The sequence below is a fragment of the Macrotis lagotis genome, chromosome 4 (assembly GCF_037893015.1).
Source record: "Macrotis lagotis isolate mMagLag1 chromosome 4, bilby.v1.9.chrom.fasta, whole genome shotgun sequence".
NCBI classification, from domain to species: Eukaryota; Metazoa; Chordata; class Mammalia; order Peramelemorphia; family Peramelidae; genus Macrotis; species Macrotis lagotis.
Window position 1 is genome coordinate 85,837,180 of NC_133661.1, and position 12,939 is coordinate 85,850,118.

Genomic DNA, 12,939 nt, shown 5'->3' on the forward strand with positions numbered 1-12,939 from the left:
ACTCCAGAAATGACCTCAGTATCTAGTACCTTATCTTGCCAGGTGATTGTCAGCATTTTTCAAATGGAAGTGATAGTTTCCTGGCATTTTTCTTTTATATATTACATATTCCCTGCCAGATGGAGAAGGCAGAAGTCCATTCCATTCAGTTAGTACAGTCAGTGGCAGGAAAGACTTTTCTCTTACATATTGAGGTTCCTTCCTATTATATAGGATATTTGATTAGGAGTTACCTGAACTAGGTGTATGAAGTGTTAAAGGAGGACTAGCGTCTCTGGTATGAGGGCTCATAAGCCCTTTCCAGGTTACTCACCCATTTTGGTGTCCATCTATTACCCAAATAGCACCAAAGATTCCAAGAAGCTAAGCATGCATAGCAGCTGCAACCTGGTAAAACTGTTTTTTGGCAGATGTCTAAGTCAGTTTGAGGGTAACTCAAAATCACCAGTGAGATAGGAGTGTATGACTGCTCTTGTGAAATAGGTGGGTACGAACAATTTGTGGTAGTTGAAGGTAGTTGAAACAGATTCTGTGGAGTGCTTTGAGCTTGGTCAGACATTGAAGATGTCAAGATCATTTATTGCATACTGAGTCACTGCAAGTCATCTTGACTTTTGTCTTGCCCCTGGACTTTGATGAATCTGGAAGAGAAAGTGAGATTGATGATTTTGAGCAACTCTGCCTCACTTAAATCTGATTCATAAAGAAGTCAAGACATCACCCATTACACCAGCATGTTACTGATCCTCTGAAAATAAAGGTTAGAGGAAAAAAATGAATTTCATGACATTTATTTCCAACAGTTCAAGATTTTTCTCTATCAAGGACATATAACCAGCACAATCTGAGCTCAGTTATCTAATACTGTTTCCCATTCTGCTGCTTTTGCCCTACTCTCCTTTCAGAGACTTTGCCCTGGAGGAGGACCCTCTAAATTCCCTAGGGCCATGCTTCTTTATCTCCCCTCCTCCTATTTCCTGCCCGGACACCTCCCTATCTTCAGCCTATCCTCTGCACCCTTCCCTGTCACCATCTTAGGTTTTTGGTTCCCTCTATTAGAATGTAAATTTTAACTTATATGTATCCTGAACACTTAGAATCATGCTTGGCAGACTGAAAGATAATAAATACAAATAGATAGATATTAGATATAAATGGATAGATGACAGAGACATGATAGATGAATAGATGTAGATGGGTAGATGATAGATAGATGTATATATGATAGATAATAGAGATAGATATATAAATAATAAATATGTATTCATAGATAATAGAGAGACGATAGATGAATAGATATAGACAGATGAATAGATGATATATAGATGTATGTGATAGATGATAGATGATAAATATATAATGGATAGATGATAGAGAGGACAGATGAATAGATGTAGATAGATGGATAGATGATAATTGTATAGGTGGAAGATGATAGAGAGATAGTAGACGGATAGATAGATAGACTGAATATTTATTAAGTAGTTTCTATGTTCCAGGAACTGCACTAAATGTTAGAACCAAATAAAATAATTCCCTATGAGTAAGGAACTTTTTTCCTAGGCTTTTGCAAGGCATATGGGGTTAAGTGGCTTGCCCAAGGTCACACAGCTAGGTAATTATTAAGTGTCTGAGAACGGATTTGAACTCAGGTATTCCTGACTCCAGGGCTGGTTCTCTATCTACCACACCACCTAGTTCCCCCAGGACCACCTAGCCACCCGGGAACTTTTCATTTGTATTCTTCAGGGTTATATTCTCTTCAGGGTTAAAAGAGACAAAGGTGTTAGGTGAAGGAATTTGTTTGTGTAATACTTTTATTCTTACATTTCTACTGAATGATCATCACATATACACTTTTTAAAATATTATTTTCTCACTTTAATTTTTTTTGCAATGTAGCTAAAGGAAATATATTTTGCATGATATCACATGTATAATAGATATATTGTTTGCCTTCTCAGTGTGTAAGAGAGGGGTGAGAGGGAGGAAGAGATTCTGGAACTCAAAATTCAGAAAGAAAAGAATGTTAAGAATGAGGAAATAAAATGGGATGGAACAAATACACAGTGATCATGAATTTTAAAAAATTTATCCATTGACAAAAGACTAAAAAGGTAAATATGAAAGAGTAAACATAAGGGTCCCAATAAAATTAAGCATGTTTATATTCTTATATGGAAAGATGATGGATATTAATTCCTAACATCTTTATTATCACTAGAGAAGTGATACCTTGAGCAAGTCACTTAACCCCATTACCCCACAAAAAACAAACAGGAAAAAAAAGTTTAGATAGATAGATAGAGGGCTTGGGTGTGAGTCAATTTTGTGGAATTACTGGGTATCTTGAAACCTGAACATGAATCTCCATGGACTTAATCTATGACATAGTTGACCAATTGCATGATGTTCCACCATGGTGTGGTAAATGGGAATGGATGCAGAAACAAAGGATGAAATGTGATTAGGCTAATATGGAAATGTTTTGTATAACCTCATATTACATGACTTGCCTTCTAAATGGGTGAGAAAGGTACTGGAAGAAAGAATTAGGAATTCAAATATTTGGAAAATAAATTTTAAGATAAATAAAGTATAATTGTTTAAAAAGAAAAAAGGTTGAGCAAGGTCTAAAGTTTAGATAACAATTAAATTAGCAATTTGTTTCATCAAACAGAACAATAGTCTTTTAAAATGTTGGCATTTTAGGAATCATTCCTAAAGCATTCTATATGATAAAGAGTAGAGTGGGCTATGATCTTTGGCTAGGAAGTAGTGGAAAGGTTGTGTCATAGTTCTGAGTGGAGATTTCCAAGTTTAAGATGTCTCATGACATCTAAAGTATTAGGGACTGCTAGTACTTATTCAGAGTTCTTTGGCATGCTTGTGGAATACAAATTTCCCCTATGGGAAGGGCTAAAGACTTTATTTCTTGTAAATTGATGATGATACATAATGGAAACACCTTGAGTGGCTGTGGAACATGCTGGTTTCAATCTGCCAACTGCTGTTAGGAGTCTTTTGATTATCTGTAAAGCCAAAACTTGGGGGAAATCAACCAAAAGGCCTTAGTTGATCTAGACTATTCTCTTTGTTTTATTCTCATATATTTGATCTTCAAAGCCCCTCAAAACTCCCCCGTCCCCCTCCAATCTTCTTATACCTTATACCTTCCATTGAATCAATGAACTCTTAGGCATTCATGAGAAATAAACTCCATGGCTTAGATATGAGCATTTTCTTTGGCTGTTCACCCAAGCCTCTCCTTTCTCATACAGAACTCTTGGTTTTCCTGACTTCCTTTAAATCCTTTCAAATCTGTACAGCTGTACAATGGTACATTTGTACATCTGTACATAGGTGGACTAAGATGTACATCTGTACATCTATACATTGAAGCAGAGTACTTTCAAGCATTTTCAATAAAAAGATCAAAGCTGAATAGAAATGCCTGAAAATCCTCTATTTCATTAAATATCCATTTTTTCCCCCCTGGAGGATTATAATTAGTTTTCCTGGGTAGGGAATTTTTAGTTGTAATTCTTTTGCTTTCCAGAATATCATATTCTAAGCCCTCCAAACATTCTGGACTAAATTTTATGTTACTCTTCTTCTGGCTACATTGTAGTTTAATTGTTTCTGGCTGCTTGCAGTGCTTTCCCCTTGACCTGGGGAGTTCTGGAATGTGGAATATTAATTCTGAGAGTTTTCATCTCTCAACCTTTTTCAGTAAGTGATTGGTGCATTATTTTAATTTCTATTTTACTTTATAATTCTAGAATATCAGGATAGTTTTCCTTGAAAATTTCTTGATAGATGACATCTAGATTCTTTTTTGATCATAGCTTTCAGGTAGTTCAATAAATTTTTTTTTGTTTTTTTGCAAGGCAGTGGGGTTAAGTGACTTGCTCAAGGTCACACAGCTAAGTAATTATTAGATGTCTGATGCTGAATTTGAACTCATGTCCTCCTGACTCTGGGGCTGGTGCTCTATCCACTGCGCCACCTAACTGCCCCTACAATATTTTTTTTAGATTTAAGTCTCCTGGATCTATTTTACAGGTCAGTTGTTTTTCCAATGAAATATTTCATATTTTCTTCTTTTTTCCCCTCTTTTGGTTTTGTTTTATTTTTTCTTGATTTCTCATAAAGTCATTAGTTTCAATTCTATGTTCAATTCTAATTTTTAAGTAATTATTTTCTTCAATAAACATTTGTACCTCCTTTTCTATTTGACCAATTCTGCTTCTTTTTTTATTGCTTTTTATTTTTTATTATTCATTCATTCATTTATTTATTATTATTTTTTTATTTTACCAATTCTGCTTCTTAAGGGCTTCTTCTCCTTATTGGTTTTTTGCTTCCTCTTTTATCATTTGGCCTAATTAATTTTTTTTTTAGTTTTTTTTTTTGCAAGGCAAACGGGGTTAAGTGGCTTGCCCAAGACCACACAACTAGGTAATTATTAAGTGTCTGAGACTGGATTTGAACCCAGGTACTCCTGACTCCAAGGCCAGTGCTTTATCCACTATGCCACCTAGCTGCCCCTGGCCTAATTAATTTTTAAGGAGTTATTTTCTCCAGTTGTGTGTGTTTGTGTGTGTGTTTGTGTGTGTGTGTGTGTGTGTGTGTGTGTGTGTGTGTGTGTGTGTATCTCCTTTCCCAAGCTGTTGATTCTTTTTTCATGATTTCCTTGGAACCCTTTCATTTTTCTTCCCACTTTTCCTTTACCTCTCTCACGATTTTCAAAATCCTTTTTGATTTCCTCCATGATCTGAGATCAATTCATATTTTTCTTGGATGATTTGGATATAGGAACTTTTCCTTTGTTATCTTTTTTTTTTTAGATTTTTTCAAGGCAATGGGGTTAAGTGGCTTGCCCAAGGCCACACAGCTAGGCAATTATTAAGTGTCTGAGGTCGGATTTGAACCCAGGTACTCCTGACTCCAAGGCCGGTGCTCTATCCACTGCACCACCTAGCTGCCCCATTATCTTTTTCTGAGTGTGTGTTCTGATCTTCCTTGTCACCGTTTCTGTGGTCAGATTTTTTTGCCTGTTGTTTGTTCATTTTCTCAGTCCATTTACTTGACTTTTAATTCTGTTAAAGTAGGGCTCTGCTTCTAGTGAAAAACTCACTGTTCCAAGCTTCAGGGTTTTATGCAGCTGTTTTCTGAGATACTACTTGGGACCTGTAATTTTTCAGTTCTTCCAAGATGGTATGATCAAAGGAAAGGTGTTTACTACTCACCTGCTCTGTGCTGTGCTTTGTGAGTGACCACAAGCACTCTTGTATCTTCTGGAAATGAGAGGAGGGACCCTGCTCCATTGTGGCCCCAGGTAGGCTCCTGGAACTGCCACCCAGGACTGCAACCCAGTTCCAAATATGGGAAAAGAAAAGGAGGCCTGCTTCAGTGCTAACAAAGAGACTCCTTTTATCTTTTTTTGACCACTTGTCCAACACCCTTAGTGTCTGTGAGAGCTAACAGTTGTTCCTGCTGATTCAATGACTCCCAAGACCTGCTCCTGGTTTGCTGGGGAAGGGTCTGCAGTGGTGTGTTCTGTGTTGGACAATATGCCACTCTCTCCAAGGTGCAGCAGTCCTTTCCTTTATATCTTATAAGCTGTCTTGGACATAAAAATTATTTCACTTCATCTTTTTTGATAGCTTCTGCCACTCTAAAATTTGTTTAAAGTCATTATTTAAAGGTATTTGGGGAGATTTGTGGAGAGCTCAGGCAAGTCCCTATCTTCAATCTGCTGTCTTGGCTCTGCCTCTTGAATCCTTGCTATGAATGTGATGATACTTAAAATGGCTCATAAAGTCCCACAGTCACAAATGTCTTCACTTTAGGCAGAATCTTCCCCAGTGTCTCACATAGCTTTTCAGGGAAGTCTTTTTTCTTCCTTCCTTCCTTCCTTCCTTCCTTCCTTCCTTCCTTCCTTCCTTCCTTCCTTCCTTCCTTCCTTCCTTCCTTCCTTCCTTCCCCTTCCTTCCTTCCTTTCTTTCATGTTGAGGCTCCTTTTCAAAATGGGGGTGTTGGCTCTGACCCGAAATTGATAATCAATGATTCTGATTCCATTCCAAATTCTGAGACTTTGTCACTGGATATGGCACCTTGTACAGCCCCATTCACTATCAGTCAACAGGAACTTGAGGAGCAGAGAAGGCAGAGAAAGTACTTGTGCTTGAAGAGACTCTTGAGTTCTGCTGCCCTCTTTCCACAAAGACATTCTTCCAAATTGGAGTGAACTGGGCTCAGTATTTTAGGAAATTTAATTGGAGGTAAAAATGAAAAAGGGAATTGTTTCTGCTTATTAATGGCACTGTCAACAAGTTACCAGATTAAAACATTAGCATTTTCTTGAAATTTTCCTGGATTAATTGTTCCAGGGATAAGACTAAAATGAATAAATTATGGATATTTGTAAGAGCCCGAAGGAACTTTATAAATCATTTAGTTCAACCTTCTTATTGAACAGAGGAGGAAATTGAACATTTTTAGCCTCTTTGTTCGCTCTCTGAACTGTCAACCATACCTTCTCTTGACATTCTGCAGACCAAAATCCAGCATAAATTATAGTGTTAGAGAACCCCTTCTCTCCTAATAAGTGTCTCAAAATGCAAAGACTATAGCACTTTCTGTAGCAAAGGTCAATATGCAGCTTCAGGTCCAAAGGTCTTGGACAGACAGCCAAAAATTTCTGGTTGAAGCAAGTAATTATTTACTGCCCTGTTACTGAGAAAAACAGCTTAGAGTTTTAAAAAAAAGAATTAGCAGAAGAAAAAGGGAAGTAATAACCCCTTCTAAAGAATAACATTTTGGAGGCGGGGGAGGGTAACAGATAATGTACCTGCAACTGAGTAGCATGTGACCCTAGGTGAGTTATTTAACTTTATTTAAATTCAGTTTCCTCATCTTTAAAATGGGCATAATAATAGCAATTATATTATAGTGTAGCTGTGAGAAACAAATGATTAGGCATTTTAAGAACTTTACAAACATTAAAAAAATAGTGTATAAATGCTAGCTATTACAAAAATGGAACAGCTAGGTGGAACAGTGGCCTGGGCTGGAGTCTCAGGAAGACTCATCTTCCTGAGTTCAAATCTGGTACCACATACTAACTGGCTTTGTGATCCTGGGCAAATCACTTAACTCTGTTTGTCTTCATTTTCTCATCTGTAAAATGAGCTATAGAAGCCACTCCAGTGCCCTTGTCAAGAAAACCCCAAATGGGGGTCACACAAAAAATTATTTGTGACTGAAAAAACTAGACAACAAATTCAGTTGTATATATTGTATATATTGTATATATCATACATAGAGAATGCACAAAGTTTGTCTCCCTTGCTATGCTAGGGAATATGCCTTCCATGAGGACAGAGAGCAAAGATTTCTTTCCCTTCTGCTCACTACTTACATAGTTTTAGAAAATTTTTTTTCACTTTGACTCCCAGGCAGACCTACTTCCCCTGGATGCTTTTCTGCATGACCACTGGTTTATATTTTTTCAGATACTGGTGTGAAGGAGAATGATAATAAATAGCTGATAATTAGAGAAACCCCTTTGGCTATGCCTGGGTTCAGAGTACACTTTCGATAATAGTCCATTCAAAGTCATGGCTCCAAGCCCTGACTAATGGATCTTTATGTCAGACAAGGCCAGATGACACATGAATTTAGTGCAAAAGACATTTAATGAACCAGAACAGCAAAGTAAACTATAGAGAACTGAATCTGACTGTATTCTGAGTCAATTCTCTGCACCCCCTATCAAATGGCTATCTCTTCCTCAGTCTCCAGGGAAGCACTATCTAAACACTCCAGTTAATTCATCTGGGTCTGTTTCTTCAACATTGTGGGAGAGGGAGTGTGATTCCCTCATTCTCAGCTCTCCATTGTAGATTATGATCTGATTTTGTTCAACTTAATCCCTTGACTTTCAATTTTGGTGTGGCAGCTAGAAAACAGTATTAGCTTCTCTTGGTAAGAATGGAAGGGATACTGATGTTTCAGGACACCATAATCATCTCCCTACTATGATCATCTCTCCCACAGATGTTGCTTTCTAATTTCTTGAGATTTAAAAAAAAAACTCTTTCATTTTTCAATTATCTTTTGTTCCAATCAAAATATATATGCAAGGTGACATTACCACATGTTAGCCTGATATACAGCCTATTAAGAAATGTAGCCCAGAGGATCTTCCCCTCAATGAATGATGTGAATGATTTTTTTTTTTTTGGTTATTTGCGTTGTGAGAAAGGGAGGTTGTTCATGGATAACATTCTCTACATATTTATATGGTTCTCTAAGATAGTGCTGTCAAACTTAGACAGAAAGAGGGGTTACTAACCCAAGCATAAAAAACCCTGTGAGTATATTTTAAATTAGTTTTATAATATATTATCTATGTTTTCTTGTATTTTTATTTATATGGATAAACATTTCACACTTAAATTTCAGTCTTGTTCCAGGAAAATTAAGAGTGTTGTGGGCTAACACCTCTTCCCTAAGGGTTGTGAAATGCTTTTTATATTTTATTAGAGTCTCCCTACTTCAGGAATTAGGTATTATGGAAATGATTATCTCTATTTTTAAAATGAGGAGTCTGAGGTTAAATGACTTGCTCTTGGTTACAAAGCTAATAGGTATCAGAGGTAAGATCTAAATCCAGGTCTTCCTAACACCAAATTCTTTCTTTTTTTTTTAAAAATAGTATTTTTTTCCAATTACATGTAAAGGCAATTTAGAACATTTATTTCATATAAGATTTTGAATTCCATTTTTTTTCTCCCTTCCTACTCCTTAAGATTGTAAGCAATTTGGTTGTTTATATATTATATATGTATGCATATATATATATATATATATATATAGTTATATATAGTTATGTGTGCAATCATGTAAAACATATTATGAACAAAAGGAAGAAAAAGTTACAAAAAAAATAAAGTGAAAATAGTATACTTTGATATGTATTTAGACTCTATACTTCTTTCTCTGCATGTGGAGGGCATTTTCTATCCTGAGTCTTTTAGATTTGTCTTGGATCATTGTAGTGCTAAGGGGTAATTCAGTCATAGTTGATCATCACACTATGTTGCTGTTATAGTTCTTCTCACTTCTCTCAACATCAATTCATGTTTTTCCAGGTTTTTCTGACATTCTCCTCTTCATTATTTCTTATAGCACAACTTGTCCTACCATTCCTCAACTGGGCAATTTCCAATTCTTTGCCACCACAAAAAATAATTCAGCATTTTTTTGCTGCACCACTGTTAAAAGTTCCTGAATAGGTTTCCCTTCCTTTCCACTTTTAAGATTGCCCATGATTATACATGATTTCCCTGGATCTTGCTGATTTTTAAAAAAAAATTATTTAGCTATTTTTTTCAACTACATGCAACAATCTTTTTTATGGCTAGGTTTTGAGTTTTATGTTCTTTTTCCCCTCACCCTCACCTTGACAGAAAGCAATTGAATATAGATTTTACATGTACAAACATGCTAGCCATAGATCCATATTAATCACTGGACCATGCTGTTAAATGAGATTGCAACGCTGTAATTACACCTCCATTGTTTAAGGGTTTGGGAAATAATTCTTTCTCCCTGATCTATATCCACAGTGGCTTATCTTAATTCACTTTCTGGTTTGTAAATTAAAAAAGTGAGCTTTTAAGTAGTTGCTGGCATCATTGCTTAGTACCAAATGAGTTTTCTGTGGATATTTAACAAATATCTGTTGATTAATAGGTTCTTCTATTTTAAAAGAAAGTTGGTTGTTATGTATAAATGGTAGTTGCTAGGTTTTAATGGGTTTTTGGGCTTTCCGTATGTTAAAAGAATAGAAATTCCAGATAAAGTGACTTTTCCTTTTTCCTCTACCTGCAATGATAGCATATGAAATGAGATTATCCAGTATATTTAATTAGTTTGGGAAAAATAAGACATTTGGTACCTGTTGCTAATGCAACAATTACTTTCAATCCAGGAAGGTTGGATCAGTTCACATCTTCACCAATAATGCAACGATATAACAATGTAACAATCCTTTTTAGGGATAGCAGATAGAGACCAAACTCAGCTATATTTCACCTCTAGTTTTCATCTTTATTCATTTCTTCTGTACTGGTGTGGTTGTGAGGAAATATGGAGCAGCACAATCTACAGTTCCAGACTAATAGATACTATGAACATCTCCATACGCGGAAATGATAAATAAGGAGATTTGAGACAAGGCACAGGGTCATTAGCTGCATAAAACCTTTCAGTCAAATCTATTTTATCCTTGCTTTTATTATAATCTCTTATTCTCACTTTTTCACAAATTAAGCAAGTGCAGGGCTACCAGGACCAAGATGAATCAACTTAAGAGCAATCATTATCTGACTTCTTAAACCCTATCAGTGTTGGTAATCAGTATGTCAGTATGATTAGATATCTTTGATTCAGTTATTCTCTGGCTATTTGGCGGACATCCCAGGAGTAAAAATGTCATTATTCCTGTTCCCCCAAAATATTAATTCTAAGTCAGGTGTTCTTTTTAAAATTCATAAGACAACTTTTTTTTAATTGAAGATAGTAAACTTTGGTCTGTATTTAAGCTTCTCAGTTGCTTCTGTGGATATGGATGGTACTCTCTATCACAAGTGTTTTCATATTGCCTCTGATTATTGTACCATAGAAGTGTTCAAGTCCATAGTTGACCATCACCCCATGTTGCTGTTAGTGTGTCTAATGTTCTTCTGGTTCTGCTCCCCTCACTCAGCATCAGTTTGTGCAAGTCTTTCCATGCTATTCTGATGTTCTATCCCTCACAATTTCTTAAAGAACAATAGTATTCCATCACATTTCTATACCCTAGTTTGTTCAGCCATTCTCCAATTGATAGACATCCTTTCAGTTTCCAATTCTTTGCCACTATGAAAAGAGCTGCTATAAATATTCTTTTATGTGTGGGGTTTTACCCTTTTTGGGGAATCTCTTTGGAATACAGAACAGTAATGGTATTGCTGGATCAAAGGGTATGCACAGTTTTTTTTTTTTTTTGCCTTTTGGGCACAATTCCAAATTACTCTCCAGAAAGATTGGATCAATTTACAACTCCACCAACAATGCATTAGTGTCCCAGTTTTCCCATATCCTCTCCAACTCAAATGCCCTTTTTAGCCCACATGATTGGGAGAGCATATTATATTTTATCTATTAATATAATTAAGTATCAGACAACTTATAGATTTTAATCAATCAATTGCTAGTTTGTGAGGTTCAATAGAGTCAGGCCTGGTGTTTTCATTCACAGAAACCTCATGGGGATACCTTAATTTAACCTCATGTCCTAAATTATTGTGTCCATTCTGTGATTTTGTCTTTTTCTTCCTCCTTTTCCTCCTCCTCTCCCTTCTACTTCAGTCTTCCTGATTTAACTTCCCTTCATCCTATAGCTCATTCACTCAGGGCCTAGTTCTCCTTGTCATCCCATGTGACAATGTAATAATTTAATAAATCCAGTCTATTAATGTACTAATGGGAGAAGGCTTTAATAGCACCTTATGACCTTTCCTATAGATCTTAGTCTGTATATGCATTCTAAGATATGCTTTCCTTTGTCTTGAAATATTTTTCTGGCCTTTATGTTGTGCTATATTAACTCAAATTAAATCAAATAATCAAAAATATATATTTACTAGCAAAGGTATAGTTAATTTAAAATTTCCTTATTATTAATTATTTATTTAGACTATTACAATCCAAATTTATCACAAGATTCTGGAAATTATTATCTATTGATTCCCAAATATTTTCCTTTTTTTTTTCTTTACTGAGTTAAGCATATGATTCTCAGTTGTTCTTTCTACCCCATTACCTGCCTTCATAGTGGGGAACTTTAGCATTCATATTTATAGCCCTTCAAACATGCTAACTTCCCATTTCTACAGTGTTTTAAATTCCTATGACTTGTTCCTTCAATCCACCTCAGTTACAGAGATGGTCATACTTTTGATCTTGCCATCACTTACAAATTGTTCACTTAAAGATTAGTGCACTTCAAAATTCCTTCATATCATCATAATCTTTCCCTCTGCCCTACACCTCCCTAGCCATGTTTTTCATCCTTATCATAACCTTCAATCCCTCTTCCCTTCAATCTTTGACCCAGCCTATTATTACCCCAAAACCAGCTACAATCTTTTTCCTTCCCTATCTTGACTCATTGGTGAACCAGTTCCACTCTACATTATTTTCAGCATTCAAGTCCCTTACCCTTGATTTTCTTTCTCCTCACTAAATCTCAGCTTTGGATTAGTCTTACCATCTACTGACTTTGCTTCTACACATTTTTGTTGAATCGTTAGAGAAAATAATGAAACCATGCTATCCAAGCTAACAATAAGTTTATGTAACATAATTTTCCATTGGGAGCTCTCTGTGACAAGAAAATCTTTTCATGTCTCCTTAATGGATTTGTTTTCCCACTCACCATAGCAACAACTACAAACCTTTTTGTAATTTTTCATGCTTCCCATGGCACCCCCTCATCTCACTCTCTCAGTTGAAAGTTTTGCCTCATACTTCACATGCAAAAAAATTGGAACTATTTAGTGAGAGCTCCCTTCTCATCTTGAATCACATAGATAATTCCCCCATTATCTAATCTCCTTCTTCATCTGAACTGGTGGTTGTCCTTACCAAGACAAACCATTTTACATGCACAAGTGATATTTTGTCATTCTTGTCCAGCAGATTGCCACTTCTTTCATACCCACTCTCACTAATTTTCAATTTCTCCTTATCTATTGACTGCTTTCTTGCTCCCTACAAACATGCCTATGCTCTTCTCCTTATATAACATTCATTTATCCATCCATCCCCATTATTTATCATCCTACATTTCTTTTCTTTCATGGCTAAACTTCTAATTTAATT

The 12,939-nt window shown here is 35.9% G+C and overlaps 1 protein-coding gene across 4 annotated transcripts in view; it reads left to right on the forward strand.

The window, feature by feature from the left end:
• The window catches only part of SLC16A12 (solute carrier family 16 member 12), a 142,340-nt gene that overhangs the window by 63,215 nt on the left and 66,186 nt on the right, over window positions 1–12,939 (forward strand). The window contains exon 1 of one of the 4 annotated variants that reach the window (XM_074233410.1): window positions 4,361–6,883. The exons of the other annotated variants lie outside the window; for them this stretch is intronic. The gene's annotated coding sequence lies outside the window, so the exon portion shown is untranslated. Of the gene's footprint in view, window positions 1–4,360; window positions 6,884–12,939 lie in introns of those variants that run through there. 4 annotated transcript variants of the gene reach the window in all.